Raw genomic sequence first — 16,381 nt, forward strand, 5'->3', positions numbered from 1 at the left:
ATATTTAAACCTGATAGTTGTGATACAGCATTTCATTTATAACTTCACATAGTCACAGTTCTAATGTTCTCTCATCAGTGAATTTACAATCTAATCATCAGTTTGCAAAATCATATTATTATTATTATTATTATTATTATTTTGAATCAGGCTAAATGTACTGTTTATTTGTCTGTTTACTTTCTACTGATTTATCTGTCTTTAATTTAATTTGTTTATCTAATTGCTTATCAGGTAGGTTGATTGGTCCAAAGGCCCTTCTCAACCATGTCCCAGATGCAGACAAGAGCCATGTATTATTTTCAATTATGCTTAGAATTTGTAGAAAGAGGTTTAAGTTTAGGTTAGTAGAGTTTTATAAAATCATGCTTAAAGTATTAACGCTTTATTCAGCTGCACTCATTTTGTAACTTCATTTCACAGATGACAGACTTTGCAATGTTCAGTGCTTGAACTCAAAATATAGCATCATAAATGTATCATGGTGACATTCACACACAAAAGCAGTAATAACAACATAAGGCGATATTTATTTTGACCTATATAGTCTTGTAACCGTCACAATGTTCACTGTTTAAACCAAAGTTTAAATATAACTATTTTCTATAACGATTTTCTAAATGGCTTAAACATGCAACAGCTGGCATATTTTAGATCAAGAACAAAATGGTTCATATGCCTCAAAGGGAAAACATAAGTGTGATTTTAGAGTCACTTCCCACTACAGACTCAAATATTTTTACTACTGATTTTCTTAAGACCAGATCATAACAAGGAACATGGAGCTTTCATGGCTAAAATATTACAACACTCCAAAGTTAAGAGACTGTACCTTATAGAAAAAGCAGTGTTGTAAAAATCTCATGAGCATCAGACTTGTCTGTTTTTACACCAGTGGCACTCATGTGCAGGAGCCTGTGAATGCGGCAAAGTTCAGACTCACAAGAGCACATTCAGCTAAGCATTGATGAAAAGGTTATTTCCATAAAAAAAATCCTTATAACATGGACACAATGGAGTTACTTGTATTAATTGGGAGATGTAGTTCTCCATTTGAATGTCTGTCCATGGGGTGGGAGGGGACAATACCAGAAATATGTTTTTATATAAATTTCAATATGGTTGTTCTTTTGTCCTGAACATATCAATAACTTAAAAGCCAGTCTTCCTTGAAGTATTATTTGACAAATAATAAATAAGTATCCCAGGAACTATCCATTAGTGTTTATTTTTGTTTAAGGAAAATAGTGTAGGAAATCCAGTGCCATCACAGGGAACATCTTTCTAAAATGTATTTATTTTTTGCATGAGATTTTATCATATCTAATATTGTGTCCTCTTGAGATAAGAATAGTAAAGTCCAGATCAGTAGAAGGTGTTCACATCACTGTCAGACATTATCCTTAGTCATATTACCTTCAAGACTCTTCTGTATAATAACCTGTAATAAACGTTGATATGACATGTGTTGGGGGGAGAGGGTCATGCTTTGTAACATTTACTTAATCCTGCTTTTTTCTTTCTCAGACTTCAACACTTTCTCTACAGTGTAAGTAAGAACACATTAATTGATGGTGTCTGGGTATCTTTAGAGGTAAATTGTTAACTTTTTTACTCTGGCCATGTCCAAAGCACATCTTAGTGGTAAATTGTTCATTTTTACTCTGGACATGTCCAAAGAACATCTTTTTTTATACCTGTGTTAGAGCTGATACAGAAGTATTGGTCTGTTGAAGTGAGATCTATTCAGAATCATATAAGTTGTGGAAATCAGGCATAAATCCACAGCAAGCAATGCTTTGGGTATTCTTACCTTAAGTCATCAAGTTCCACTGTCAGTGCACCCTGCTATTGATGGCAGTAAAGCAACACGCAAGAACAAGACAGTGATACTTAGTATCTATGTTAATATTATAACTGCAAAGTTAAGTATAGGTAAACTGTTTTTATGAAACTGTATCATTTCTAGAGAAAAGTGTGCACTTTCTTGTCTTTGTAGCATTAGCAGTATCGTGTAACTTTATACGTTTGCTACTAATGTAATATCTTTAATAGTGCAGAAGAAATAATCACTATTGATAGGAGCTGTAAACGTCAACTATAATTAAACAAGAAATGATTTTGATCATGTCTGTACACAATAAAAATTTTTATGAGCAATAGTTATCAATAAAGCTGAGATTCAACCTTACTGTCTACTTGTGACAATTGTTCAGTCTGTTGGTTTAGTACCAAGCGAATATATGTACAAACATTCTTCTGATGGAACAAAGTCATAACTTCACTCGGTTCTGAACAAGTCCTTTCAACATAGGTGTAAAGCACTTAGTTATCAATGAATATCACTGAAGTGGTCATTAGTATCCAAATTCATCAGATTGTAAAGTTCAAAGAATCAATTTCTAAGTGTGTGAATAAAGATTAATGTAATCCATTATAGCTACCAAGCTCTTCTTTTTTGTGAACACAAAACGCACATACATATAAATATATTTTATATATATGTATATATATATATATGGATTCACTTCATAATCTCAAAATACTGAAACATCGAATTTCAATATCTTGAAACTATGAAACCGAATCCACAAAACACCGAAACTACAAAACCACAAGCCCAAAACTGTGAAATTCAAAACACCAAACAAACCGCATACACTACACCATACATCCACCACAACACCCACATCACATCATAAACAAAGAAGAACTACACTCATACACAACTCATACACACATAAGTAAGGGGGCAAGCCCCCCCCTGCACTTCCCATGTGGGGGGGCTATGCCCCCACACCCCTCTACTTATATATATATACTAACTCCGAGATCCCACAAACAGGAAACAAAAGCAAACTCACACAAGCACATTCTCCAGTCCCTCACACACACATCAAACATATCAGCACACTCTAACCCCCACTCAAATCCCTTACAAAACACTCACTTACCTGACAAAACAACTAGATCCACACACGGCACCGCGCACCATAAACACACAATCCCAGACATCACGTAGTGTAAGGCCATAACCGCGAATTTGAATATTATGAACTTTCACTGTTTTAAACATTTGGGTTTATAGTCTCGAGATACTGAAATTCGACATTTCAGTATTTCGAGATTATAAGCGGCTCCTATATATATATATATATATATATATATATATATATATATATATATATAAATATATATATATATATATATATATATATATATATATTTATGTATAGAAAAGAGGGAGATACACACACATAATCACACACACACACACACACACACATATATATATATATATATATATATATATATATATATATATATATATATATACATGTATGGATGGCTTACCAATAAGCTATTTTGTCTGCAAGTGGGGTCTGGGGAGATGGATCCCCACATTGCTTTACATTTAAAAGCTGAGCACCAGAGTTCCTGGGCAATTTTCATTAGTGGCTCAAAGATCATTGCCATGGAGCCGGCTGGCAGTGGCCATCTGGGTGAGTACCTGTAAGCGTTCAATCAGCAGAAGATAGATGGGTATTTAGCTTTCACCTCCATAATGGACCTACTTACTGTTGACACCCTCTTATCTAGCCTCTCTTTAACCAGCCATAAAATTTCTGCCATAGCCCTAGCAAAAGACAACAGAGAAGAGCAACACTTCCACCTCCTCTGGGCTAAATAATGACAGATATTTGAGTTTTAGGCTTCATATTCATGCCAACACAAATCATGTTATTCTAGCTGATTTCTAACCTACAAATGCTATTCTGTATACTTTGTCTGATTAACCAGCCATTCATTTATTCAGCCTAAGGTTCAATCCCAATGAGACTGGATAAGATGGAGCCTATTGTAGTTTGCGGGAGGTGTGACCCTGGTTAGTCCCTTCATGTCATTTTGGGCTTCATGGTTGCATTTTGGATGTGTCAGTGGCACATTTTTGTTGATATGATTATTAAAAAAATGTTGAAACTCTGTGTGGTTTGTTGAGGGCTTTGTCATGGAGTTTGATGCTTCATTGGATCTGGTTTCTTTGTTTGTGTGTGTTTGGGCTGTTCCTCAGTCTTCTTGGTTCATGTTGGAGTTCTGGGTCAGTTTGGTACACATTGCCAAACCTGGCAGCGACTCGATGTGATGATGGGGATTGCTGGACCTATGGGTGATCTTACATCCCAGCTGTCCAGTCCTTGCCTCACAGTTTGGTTTCGTCCCTTTAGAATTTGTGGTTGCTGGTTTCCTTTGAGGGTCTGGGTGATGACACACATTGGGTTTGAGATGTTTTGCTGTTCAGGGATGCATGTTGCTTTGGAATTTGTGTTGGTGGCTTTCTAAATTTGCAGGAGTGATGGTTGGAAGCTGTCCTTGAGTTTGGTGTTGCCCCTACCCTTTTTAGGTTTTGTGCATTTGTTTTATGTGGGGTTAATGGTTTGTGCGGTGGGGAGTGTGCGCAGTGACCCACGGTTCAGTTGCATACCTCTCAACTGTCCAGATTTTCACAGAATGTCCAGATTTTTGCCTCAGATTTTCAGTCTGTTCTTCATAAAATTTGTGGTTTTCTAGCATATCACTGAAAATTAAAGTAACTAAGTAATGACATATATTTGGGTTTCAGACTTCATATCCTTCACAAACTGCATGCTAACACACATTCTGTTTCTCTACCAACCTTCTAAGTTTATAAGAACAATATTTAAAATCAGTACCTATTTCTTTGCCTTTGTCCCCATTATTTTATGTTTTGTCCAGATTTCTTGCTCTAAGACATTTAGAGGTATGGCTGTTAGTGTTTCTGGGTTTGGCATGATTGTATGGGCTGAGTGGGGCTTGGTTTTCTCTAGAGATGTTTTTGGGAAATTGGGAGAGCAGAAGGGAGAGATTGGCACGAGCGTTCTGTTAGCAGCTGGAGCTGTTTACTGTGCAGTGAATTGTCAACATTCTGGAATCCTGCAACAGCAGGACATCTGGTATCGCTTGCAGCTGCTGTGGCATCTACAGCAGCTGGCTGTGACAGCACTTTATGTTGATTTTAATGGAATGCAGCATGGTATTATTCCCCATAGTGATATGATTGCACAATGCCTCAGGTGATCCATTTACAATGGATATAAAAAGTGTACACACCCCTGTAAAAATGCCAGGTTTTTGTGAGATAAAAAATGAGACCACAATAAATCATTTCAAAACTTTTCTCATCTTTAATGTGATCTATAACCTGTACGATTCAATTGAAAAACAAACAAATCTGTTAGGGGAAAAAATATAAAAAAATCAAAAACGTACAATACGCTGGTTGCATAATTGTCCACACCCTTAAACTGATACTTTGTTGAAGCACCTTTTGATTTAATTACAACATTTGTTCTTCTTGGGTACACACCTGCCATCAATTAAAGAGTCCCTGATTAACCCCAGATAGAGTTCAGCTGTCCTAGTAGGATTTTCCCGACATTTACTCAGTTGCCTGCTACAGCAAAAGCCATGGTTTGCAGAGAGCTTACAAAGCATCAAAGGGATTTCATTATTGAAAGGTATCAGTGAGGAGACTGGTACAAAAACATTTCCACAGCATTGGATATACCATGGAACACAGCGAAGACAGTCATCAAAAAGTGGAGAAAATATGAGCCAACACTGACTGGACGTCCCTCTAAAACTGATGAAAAGACAAGACAAAAACTGGTCAGGAAAGCTGCCAAGAGACCTACAGCACCACTTAAGGAGCTGCAGGAATTTCTGGGAAGTACTGTTTGTGTACTACATGTGACAACAATCTCCTATATTCTCCATATGTCTGGACTATGGGGTAGGGTTGCAAGACGGAAGTCTTTTCTTACACAGAAAAACATCCAGCCTCGGCTAAAATTTGCAAAACAATACATCGTCTCCCAAAAGCATGTGGGAAAATATGTTACGGTCTGATGAGACCAAGGTTGAACTTTTTGGCCATAATTCCAAAAAGTATGTTTGGTGCAAAAGCAACACTTCACATCACCAAAAGAACACCATCCCCACGGTGAAGCATGATGGTGGCAGTATCATGCTTTGGAGTTGCTTTTCTTCAGCTGGGACTGGGGCCTTACTCAAGGTGGAGGAAATTATGACCAGTTCCAAATACCAGTCACTTTTGGCCCAAAACCTTCAGGCATCTGCAAGAAAGCTGAAGATGAAGAAGAATTTCACCTTTCAACATGACAATGACCCCAAGCATACATCCAAATCAACAAACGAAGGGCTTCACCAGAAGAAAATTAAAGTTTTGGAAAGGCCCAGCCAGACCCAAGACCTGAATCCAATAGAAAATCTGTGGGGTGACCTGAAGAGAGCTGTGCACAAGAGATGCCCTCATAGTCTGACAGATTTGGAGTGCTTTAGCAAGGAAGAGTGGGCAAATAATTCCAAGTCAAGATGTGCCATGCTGATAGAATAATCCAATCCAGAAAAACTGAAAGAAGTACACGGACTGGAAACTAAAGAACGATTTTAATAACTAAAAGCAACAGCACATTAACGTCTCCTCTTTACAAAGTACGTTAATGTGCTGTTGCTTTTTGTTATTAAAATCGTTCTTTAGTTTCCAGTTCGTGTACTTATTTCAGTTTTTCTGGATTGGATTATTGGTTTTTCTACGCTAGAAGTAGCCTTGCTGTGTTTTATTTTACATGCTGATAGAATCCCACCCAAGAAGACTGAATGCTGTAGTTAAATCAAAAGGTGCTTCAACCAAGTATTAGTTTAAGGGTGTGCACACTTATGCAACCAGCTTATTGTATGTTTTTTATTTTGTATAATTTTTCTCCTAACAGATTTGTTTGTTTGTTCAATAGAATTGTACAGGTTATAGGTCACATTAAAGGTGGGAAAAGTTTTGAAATGATTTATTATGGTCTCATTTTTTTATATCACAAAAACCTGGCATTTTAACAGTGGTGTGCACACTTTTTATATCCACTGTATCCACTCTCTTCAAAAATGATACTGTTTTATTCACAGTTTGATGATAAATAGGTTGAGTGGTTGTCTCTGATGGACTGTTCCTTCAGTCATAGTAAGTTGGGAAATACCTTGTTTGACAGATAGATGTAACCCATTCATGTAATAATTATTTATCCCCATTTGCCTGTCTGGCAGTCTTGTGTCTTACAGTGTGTTTGGTCGGGCTGAGATTTTTTTTTGGAATCATGGGCATTGCCAGGTATGGTTGAGGTGGGATAGTATGAGTGATAGTAGTGTGCACTAATTTCTTATTACTTTGTAGATTCTTCACCTTTGCAGAGTTTTAAAGACAGATAGCATAATTTATCTCAAGAAGCACAAGGCATGCTTTCTGAACTGGAAGCGGCACACATGATTGGCCAAGGGCAGAGTAACAGGAAGAGAGCCATTCTGAATCCTGAGGCTAAAGCAGCGAATGGGTCTTCCCCTTCAAAGAGGATGAAGAAGAGGGCTAAAAAGGGATGTCCCAGGTCTGAGTGATAAACTAGCAGTGCTGGTGGAGGGCCCATCAGAATCTGAAGCTATTGATGTTGGAGGGGGCTGGTGGAATTAGGAATAACTGTTAGAAGTCAGTCTTCATATGAGTACCTTGATGAATGTATTAATTCTTTACCAGATGAAGGGAGGACAAGGTTATGTGATCTAGCTTTAGAGACAAATTTTGGTGCCACTTCTGCATTGTTGTCTGGAGGTTTAGGAAGCTTGTTCATGGGGCAGACATTTCTTTCAGTATTATCCAACCTGCAGGATGGGCCAGGGAGCATTGATCCTCCAAGAGGGGCTATGGGGGTTGACACTGATGTTAATGTTACTCAGTTTTTGACCCCGTGGCCATGTTAAACTATTCAGCTTCTGCTTCCCCTGGGTCCCACATCACTGCTCACATCCTAGCCACTGTTAAAGAGAAAATTTGAAGGGGGGAACTTTGTAAAGATATTTGACTTGGTGGATACTGAGGGTATCTGGTGAATCACGGATGTAGATAATGCTAGCAACAAAGATGTGAAGGCGGCACTTGTAGTCATCAATAAAAGAGCCTCAGCAAGGACAGTAGTTAGGAACCTGTGTAAGTGGTCTTTGGGATTTGTGTTTTTCATGGGAGAGATTATAGAAAAGGATCCATTCCAGGCATTATCATTGTTGGCATATTTCTTGGCATTTAGGGAGGCTCTTCACATCAAAGGTAACTCAGGCTGGTCATCCTTTGATCAGAAATTCAGGTAATTGAAAGCCATGGGCAAGTTTCTCAGGTGGGACCAAAGGTATCCTGATATCTGGTTGAGTGCAATGATGGCTAAGAAGAGGTCATCTGAGTTATTTACTTGTTTATTTACATTTGTTTACCGGGAAATTCCAACTGGACATAGGTCCTTTTTCAGCAGAGGCCCAGGGAGAAAAATCTCAACAGAACAATAAATGAGCAGCAGAGTACATGAAGAACAATTGAATATACATACAGTAGCAAATAATACATACTGCAGCAAACATTAGATATACATACAATATGAAGCATAGTAATGAACAGGTATACCAATATCTAGCTAGAGGCTAGGAATAAAGGTAGGATGTATATCCAGATAGTACTAAGCTCAAATGGATACTGTTCTAAACTCATATACCTGGCAGGAATTAGTAGAGACATTGCGAATGGGAAGTTCTGCTGGGCCTTTAACAATAGAAAGTGTTTCTGGCCATCTTGCAAGTTCATTCACTTGTGCTCCAGTTGTGTGAAAGGTCAGTCAGCATCCAGGTGGTGGAGGAAGGTAGGGCTGGGGTGTTATGGCACTGACTCAGCTTATCATGATGGAAGTTTGGGGGGGCTAAAGGCAATTCTGCAAGAGGTAAGCAGATCTTTTGTGGACACAGTTTTGCCCAAGCAAAAGCATTTGGCTGGTCCTCATTCCTGCCACTCTCTAATTAGGCTAGATAAATTGACCTAGTTTTTGGCTGACTATATCAATAAAGGAGCCACATCAGTCATTCTTGAAGGTTTCAGTAAAGGGTTCAGGATTGGTCCATTGATCCCACTAGTTTCAAAGGCAGTTAGAAACCTGTTATCCATCAAGGAGCAGGAAGACATTGTATCTAAGCTAATTGAGAAAGAACGGGTAGCTGGTAGGGTAACTGACCCTTTTTCAAACCTCCCTGGCCTGCCTTTAAAATTTCCCCCATTGGTCTAGTTCCCAAGAAGTAGGAGGATGATTGCAGGTTGATTCACCTCATTTCACATCCTGAGAATGCCTCAGTCAATGATTTCATTTACAAGGATCAGGCCAATGTACATTGTTCCTCTCTAGCTAAAGCAGAGTTGGCCATCATGAGCCACTCCAACTCTTGGCTTTGCAAACTGGTCATCCAGTCAGCCTTCTGGCTGCTCTCCATTAGACAGAGGACTGGCCATGTTTGGGATTCCAATGTGATGGTAAGTTCTTTTTTGACACCACCAAGCCCATGAAGCACTCAGTGTCTTGCACCATGTTTGAACTGTTCAGCTTGGCTTTGCATTGGTGCTGGCAGCAGAGGTCACCCCAGCAGTGAACAATCCATTACCCAGATGCTGTTTTGATCATGGGTGAAGGTCAAGAGAGAGCTTATACAGGTACATCAGTTTGCAAAGAAATGTTTGCTAGTTTAGGAGGGTTATCTTGGCCAAAGACAAGTCAGAAGGAGTGAGTTAGACCTTGACCTTTTTGGGATTAATTCTGAAGCTTTTGAGGACTTGGAAGGCCCACGTGGGAAAGTCATGCAGCTTCATGGGCTGCTGAATTTTGTCTGCAGGACAATTTTGCCAGGTCTGGCTTTTCTCCAGTCTATTTCCAACCTGCTGAAGGGTAACAAACCCAAGCACTATAAGGTTCACCTTACCAGAAGGGCTAAGGAACAAACTTAAGCACTATAGGGTTCATCTTGCCAGAAGGGTTAAGGAAGAACTCTGGCTTTGGTTCACCTTCTTGAGCCAATTCAATGGCATATTTTCTGGCAGTCATCTTGGCTTCCCTTCAGTGACCTTGTGCTTTTTACAGAAGCGATGGGTGGAATGGCATGGTAGCTTACTTTCTAGGAAACTAGTTCACAGAAAAATGGCCCTAGTCATGTTCAGAAGTTTGGATGAGGGACATTACTTTGCTGAAGATCTTTCCTATATGGGTTGCTACTCTAGTATGGAAGGACAAATTATGTAAAAGCAGAGTTTCTTTTTGTTTAGATAACTTTGCAGCTGTCCATGCTCTAAACAAACAGTCATCAAGTCCATATGGGTCCACTCTATCATTAGGCTTTTAGTTTTATTGAGTTTGGAAATTAATTTGTATTTTTCTAGCTTTCATGTGCTTGGCCGCCACAATCCAATTGGGCAATTGCAGATAGTTTTTTCCATTTTTAGTTCAAAGGGTTTTATTGGCTGGCCAAACATGCAGAACCAAGTGAGACCCCTATTTCTGTGGAAGAATGATTGGAGAAAAGTAGCCAAATTGTTGGTTGTAAATTCCTGGGACAGGAGTACTAAGAAGGCTTATTCATCCTCAGTTTTTATATGTCCTTGACCAATTGCCATAGAGTTTGGAGACTGCCCTTTGTCCTCAGCTTCTGGTTTTTTAGATACTCAGTAGGAGATTCCCCCAACATGCTTCACATTCACTTAGATGCATTAGACTGGATGTCAAAAATTTGGGGCCATAAGGATTTCTCCAGACATTGGATATCTAGCAGGGTGATCAAACGCTGGGAGAATATCAGAAGGGCTTAAAAGGATTCCAGGAAACCAATAATGTGGTACCTTCTTGTCTTCATTGTTCAGGGTTTGTGTAGCATAGTTACAGACTTTCATAGATTTGCTAGCATGGCTGTATTCTTCTCTTCCTTATATGTGAGTGCTTTTCATGTTAATGAATTATTAGGCTCCTGTTGTTGGGAAAATGTTGTGAATCACAGTGAATTTACTTTGCTGTGGCTGTGGAAATCCAAAATGGATCACGTGGGCAAAGAACAGTAGGCACATTTAGAAAGGTCAAGGAAGTTACCCACTTGCCCTGTTCACTTGTTCAGGCTACTGCACAAAGTCTCCCCAAGGCTTCTAGGACAGGCCTAGTTTTTACTTTGGGTCGAGGTTGGCAAGCCCTTCAGGTTGTCAGAGATCAAATTTCTATTATGCAAGATCCTTGAAGGACAAGGCATACATCCTCTAGAGTATTCATCCCAGTCATTTATAATAGGCCACACTTCTGATATAGCCATAGAGAGCCATTCAGCTAAGGTCCTTCAAAAAACTGCTGCATGGGTGTTTGACACTTACTTGTCATACATCTGGCACTAACCCATGGTTTTCTGTTTCAGGGAAGGCGTTTATGTGGATGGTAAGACATTTTTACATTGAGAGAGCTACAACACAAATCCTGGTTTGCCCATCCAGGCTCACTGGTTCTTTAGATCATAAAAAATGAGTAGTTCAGCAATTTGGATTTTCAGGACTCTTATGGTTTCAATTTTGGAAGATTTGGTATAAGCTTATAACAAATGGAGGATTGCTCAATGTCTTGGTGATTCACTTTGGGGGAAATGACATGACCTTAGTTCCAAAAAGAATTTTTGTTAGCCAGAATTCTCCCTGATATGTACAAGCTTTGCACAATTTATTCAGAAGTGGTGGTATTTTGGTAATTCATTGTACTGAGAATCCACTGGGAAGGTCCTAGTAGATTCACTGTAATCAAGGTGTCTTGGTGATTTATTAACCACAGAGTCACATGTGTAACCAGCCATACTGGTTTCCAAGTCATTCACCATAAAGACCCTGATAAACTGGACTCTGATTTTTATAGCAGTGTTAAGGTACATTTGAACAATTTTGGTTTTGACTTGCTTAATTTAGACATTTCCTTGGCCATGAAGGAAATTTTTAAGAGGTAACTGACTGGGCTGAATTGGTGAAACATGGTTATCATGGGCTTTAGGCCACTAAAAGAGCCAGATAGTCATGTGGTCATGCTGGGTTGGTGGCTGCCTTGTGACTCCTCCAACCTTGTTTCCCCCCAGTTTGTGATCAGCGGTGTCATCACTCCAAGCAGGTTGAATTCAGTTTAATCGATGGCCATGGCAAGAGGTATTTGGGTTGGGAGGCAGGACATAAATGGGCGATACGAGCAGGTCTAAGGTAGCCTGGTTTGTGCACCTGGGCCTTTAAAACTTAGTTGGTTTACACCAACCAGCTCAGTGGTAATGGTTATTGCCTGTTTTATGTTATGGTTATATGTGAGCATACTGTGGCATCTTTAAGGTTGTCTATTGTATTCAAAAAATGTTCACAATGTCTTTACAAAGTGGTGTGTGTGTGTGTGTGTGTGTGTGTGTGTGTGTGTGTGTGTGTGTGTGTGTGTGTGTGTGTGTGTGTGTGTGTGTGTATGTATATATATATATATATATATATATATATATATATATATAGGTTTACTATTGGCATTTCAAATCCGCTTCGGTTGACTGTTTAGAATGTCAACCCAAAATATGGAATTTGGAATACTGAAAAGCAAACCAAAGCAAAAATGAATACATCGACAACCATGATTCGATGTATTCGACATAGCAGGAGGTGATGTCACTCACCTCCTGCTATGCACATTAACATACCATGAAACTGTAGAGTCAATGGTACATTAATTCTACTATTTTGTAAGGGGGGGCTATGCCCACCTGCACCCCCCACCCCTGCACATTAAATATACCAACTCCAAGATCGCACTACAGTAAGGAAATGGGCTAATTCCCTGTTCCTCACTGAACTGCAATCCCCCTGCACAATGTTGAACCCAAATGCTCGAATTACACTACCCATTCGCTGTAGTGTAGTTGACTGACTGGGTTTGACATTCTGCCAACTTGAAAACTGCAAGTTGACCATATGCCAGTCAACCGATACAGTTTCAAGGTTTTCAGTATAAACCATATATAAGATATATATATATATATATATATATATATATATATATATATATATATATATACGGGTTCCTATGACTTCATCGAACTGTGAAATCACCGACACTCACCTCTTCGACACCAATCCATCGACGTCCATATCATCGACAATTCCGGTAAGCGATCTTCCCCCTCACAGGACCCATGGTAGCGCTTCTTCCTGTGTTACACCGATTAGGGTTTACGTGATTCCGTATAATGTACCTTGAAAGCGCTACCATGGGTCCTGTGAGGGGGAAGATCGCTTACCGGAATTGTCGATGATATGGACGTCGATGGATTGGTGTCGAAGAGGTGAGTGTCGGTGATTTCACAGTTCGATGAAGTCATAGGAACCCATATATATATATATATATATATATATATATATATATATATATATATAAAAAACAAAACTCAGTCAAGTCTATATGTTTTAGTAACTTAGCAGTTGTGCTCTAAAATTTCTTTCAGTTAGATTCAACTAGGTTTATTTATCTGTAGGTCAGATTTTGCTTTAAATATTCTGTCTTGTACAACTCACTGCTGCTTTTGTTTCTTCTGTGTGCAGCTGTCGTGATAATTACATATTTAACCAGTACCAACACTGACTGCTTTACTGTGAAAGGAAAATTCTGTTTATTTATGATTATGATCATGTGGCTGCTATTTCTTTCTTTATTTAATTATTTATTATCTAAGAAGGTAGGGAGTTTGTGATGCATGAGCTAATGGGTGCGTTCACAGGTTTAGGGGCTTGTTATGCTTCTGGTGTTGCACAGGTTTAGGTGGAACGTTTGCTTCTGGTGTTTGACATGTAGAATGTATTGTATTCTTACTGCAGATATCTCTGAAATCTGATTGTTTTTCTCAAGTTAGAAATTCCTATGCAGTGTACGCTCATTTCAAGAACTAGAAACTTAATGCCCCTTCCTTGCAAGTAGCTGAGACTGGGTAGAAACGCAGTTAAGTCAGTACTGAATGTGTATCACAGAAATTTTATGTTTCCAGCAGGATAAAGTACTTTGTTGGCTCTATTCAAATATGACGTGAGGCAAACAGTTACAATAAACAAAATGTTCTGTGTTTTAGCCTTGCTCAGAACTAATCAAGAAGCTCAAAGATGGAAGAAATAAAGGAGATTTTAAAATTTTCATACTTTGTGTGTCTTATGTTTAAAAAACACAAGAAACACCTTGAAAACGATGTTTCCTTTAAGCACTTTCACCCCACATACAACAGACTTCATCAGAATGACAAAACAATGAAATTCACAAGCATATACACCATACTAAACTCACATGACCAGATCAGCTAATTGAAGAACAATACCTTATTTGATAAATACAGAACTACATAAACACAATATCATGGCACAGACATTTAGCACATCATTCTAGCTATGCTTTATAACTTTCCTGTCTTAAAAACAAAGCATATAATATTAATAGAATAATTAACCTAGGATTTTTTTTTCTTTCTCTAGAACACAAGAAATTTTGTTTCTAAGGATTAGAAAAAAGTTCCATCAGATGCAAAAGGTGATAAGAAAAGTATTTGTATGCCTATGGAATCTGCATGTCTTCCCTGAGTTTGGTCCCATATTCCAAAGACATGCAGTAGGTAGATTGGACACTCTAACTTTTCTGTAGGTGTGAGTGTGCATATAGTGTAGAAGAACAACAATGGCAGGGCTAGCCACCTGACAGTGTGAAAATTTTTATGGCTGCGTTTTTTAGCAAATATTCATAACCTATTGACTGCTTTGTTTTATACAGGGAAGTATGTCCCACAAGTGGGTTCATTAAGAACTCAGTGCTAAGTAGTGTTAATGAGACTGTAAGAGTTAGACTAGGCCACTATCATGCTAATGCCATTGATTTCAGCAGTTTATCCATTCCATAAAAAACATACAAACCCACACACCACTGATCAAGTGCTAGTGTTACATGTCAATGGCCAGGTGTTAGTGTATAATATCAAACACATTACACACTGGACTGCCAAAGACTGCCTGGACTGCCAAAGATGTAATTCTGACAAAGTTCATCGGTGTGGATTAAAAGGATAGCCCACTTAACTTAGTCAAGATTTATTTCATACTATTCTAGAAGACCGATCTTAGGAGTCAGAGAAGGATTTGCATTGTGGGTATCTAGATGTAGAGTTGCTTTGTGAGTTCATATCATAAAACTGAAAATATTGCATTAAATGCATCACAGAATGTCTGGAAAGGCTTAGCTAATTTATTTATGTATGGAACATGATATGCTAAAAGATGAAAGGCTGGATTTCAGATGCCAAGCAGACAATAAATCACAAAATATACCTTTACATATATAGGATTGGTCAGAAGAAAACATGGTTTAAACTGCATGTGGATTATGCTGGCCAAGTCTATACAAAATGTTTAGTATTGTTAAAAGTTCATTCAAAGTGAAGATGTATATACCACAAATTCTTCCTTTTGTCAAACATTTGCTGAAAAATAAGGCAAAGTGTTTAGCATACATGGTATTTCAGCATGATGATAATTCTGCTGTTACTGATGGTTTATTAGCAATACAGGATATCTTACAATGGTATAGCTGGTTACCCACATATCATAGCTCACCCACAGAATGACTACATAACTAAAGCCCCCTACAGCAGAAGCTTCCCACACTTGACTGATCATCACCCAAAAGAGTAAATTCAAAAACGTTTTTACCAGTCTGTGAACCCAAAAAAGAAAAGAAGGGTTAGTTTCCCTCCCTCAGGCTGCTTGAAGACTCAACCCAACTGCTTGACCAGAGAGAGAAGCTATGTACGCTCACACACACCTCTTGTTTTCTGGCTCCCTGATGAAGCACGAACCAACATGACTCAAAACAGTGGCTAGGCTGAGTCTGCAGTGTTCATTGGCATGCTATGACTGCTAAGGTAGACCACAATTCCAAGCCTAGGCCTAAGATTCTTAAGATAAAATGGATGCTGGCTATCTTGCATAAGCCAGGGCTGAGTATGCATCTCCATTTTTAATCTCTCCAAATGTTTTTGGTTACTAATAACCAGACAGAAATGGTGTGTGTTCCTTCTTCAATGTATCATTAAAGTTCATAGGTTCATAAGTATTTACTAAGCTATCGATGTAAGGATTTTAAGAAGCTTTGCCTTACATTTCCAATGTAGTTTTAGCCCTTATATGTTGTGTACAAGGATATGTTGGGACATTTACATGATGACCCTATCCATGATGTACAAGGGTGCTAGAAATCAGTATTGATCCAGTCCTTCCTGTTTGCTAAGAGGTACTTGAAATGACCTTATTCTGTCATTCACATGGAGCTACTTGTATTGGAAACATATTCTAGTATGCTTGACAATTATCTTTTCATAGCCCTGTTGCTCCTACTGCTTTTGGAACTATCTAGCCATATTTATTCCACAT

Source organism: Protopterus annectens, chromosome 11.part0 (genome assembly GCF_019279795.1).
Source record: "Protopterus annectens isolate FY-2018-M chromosome 11.part0, PAN1.0, whole genome shotgun sequence".
NCBI classification, from domain to species: Eukaryota; Metazoa; Chordata; order Ceratodontiformes; family Protopteridae; genus Protopterus; species Protopterus annectens.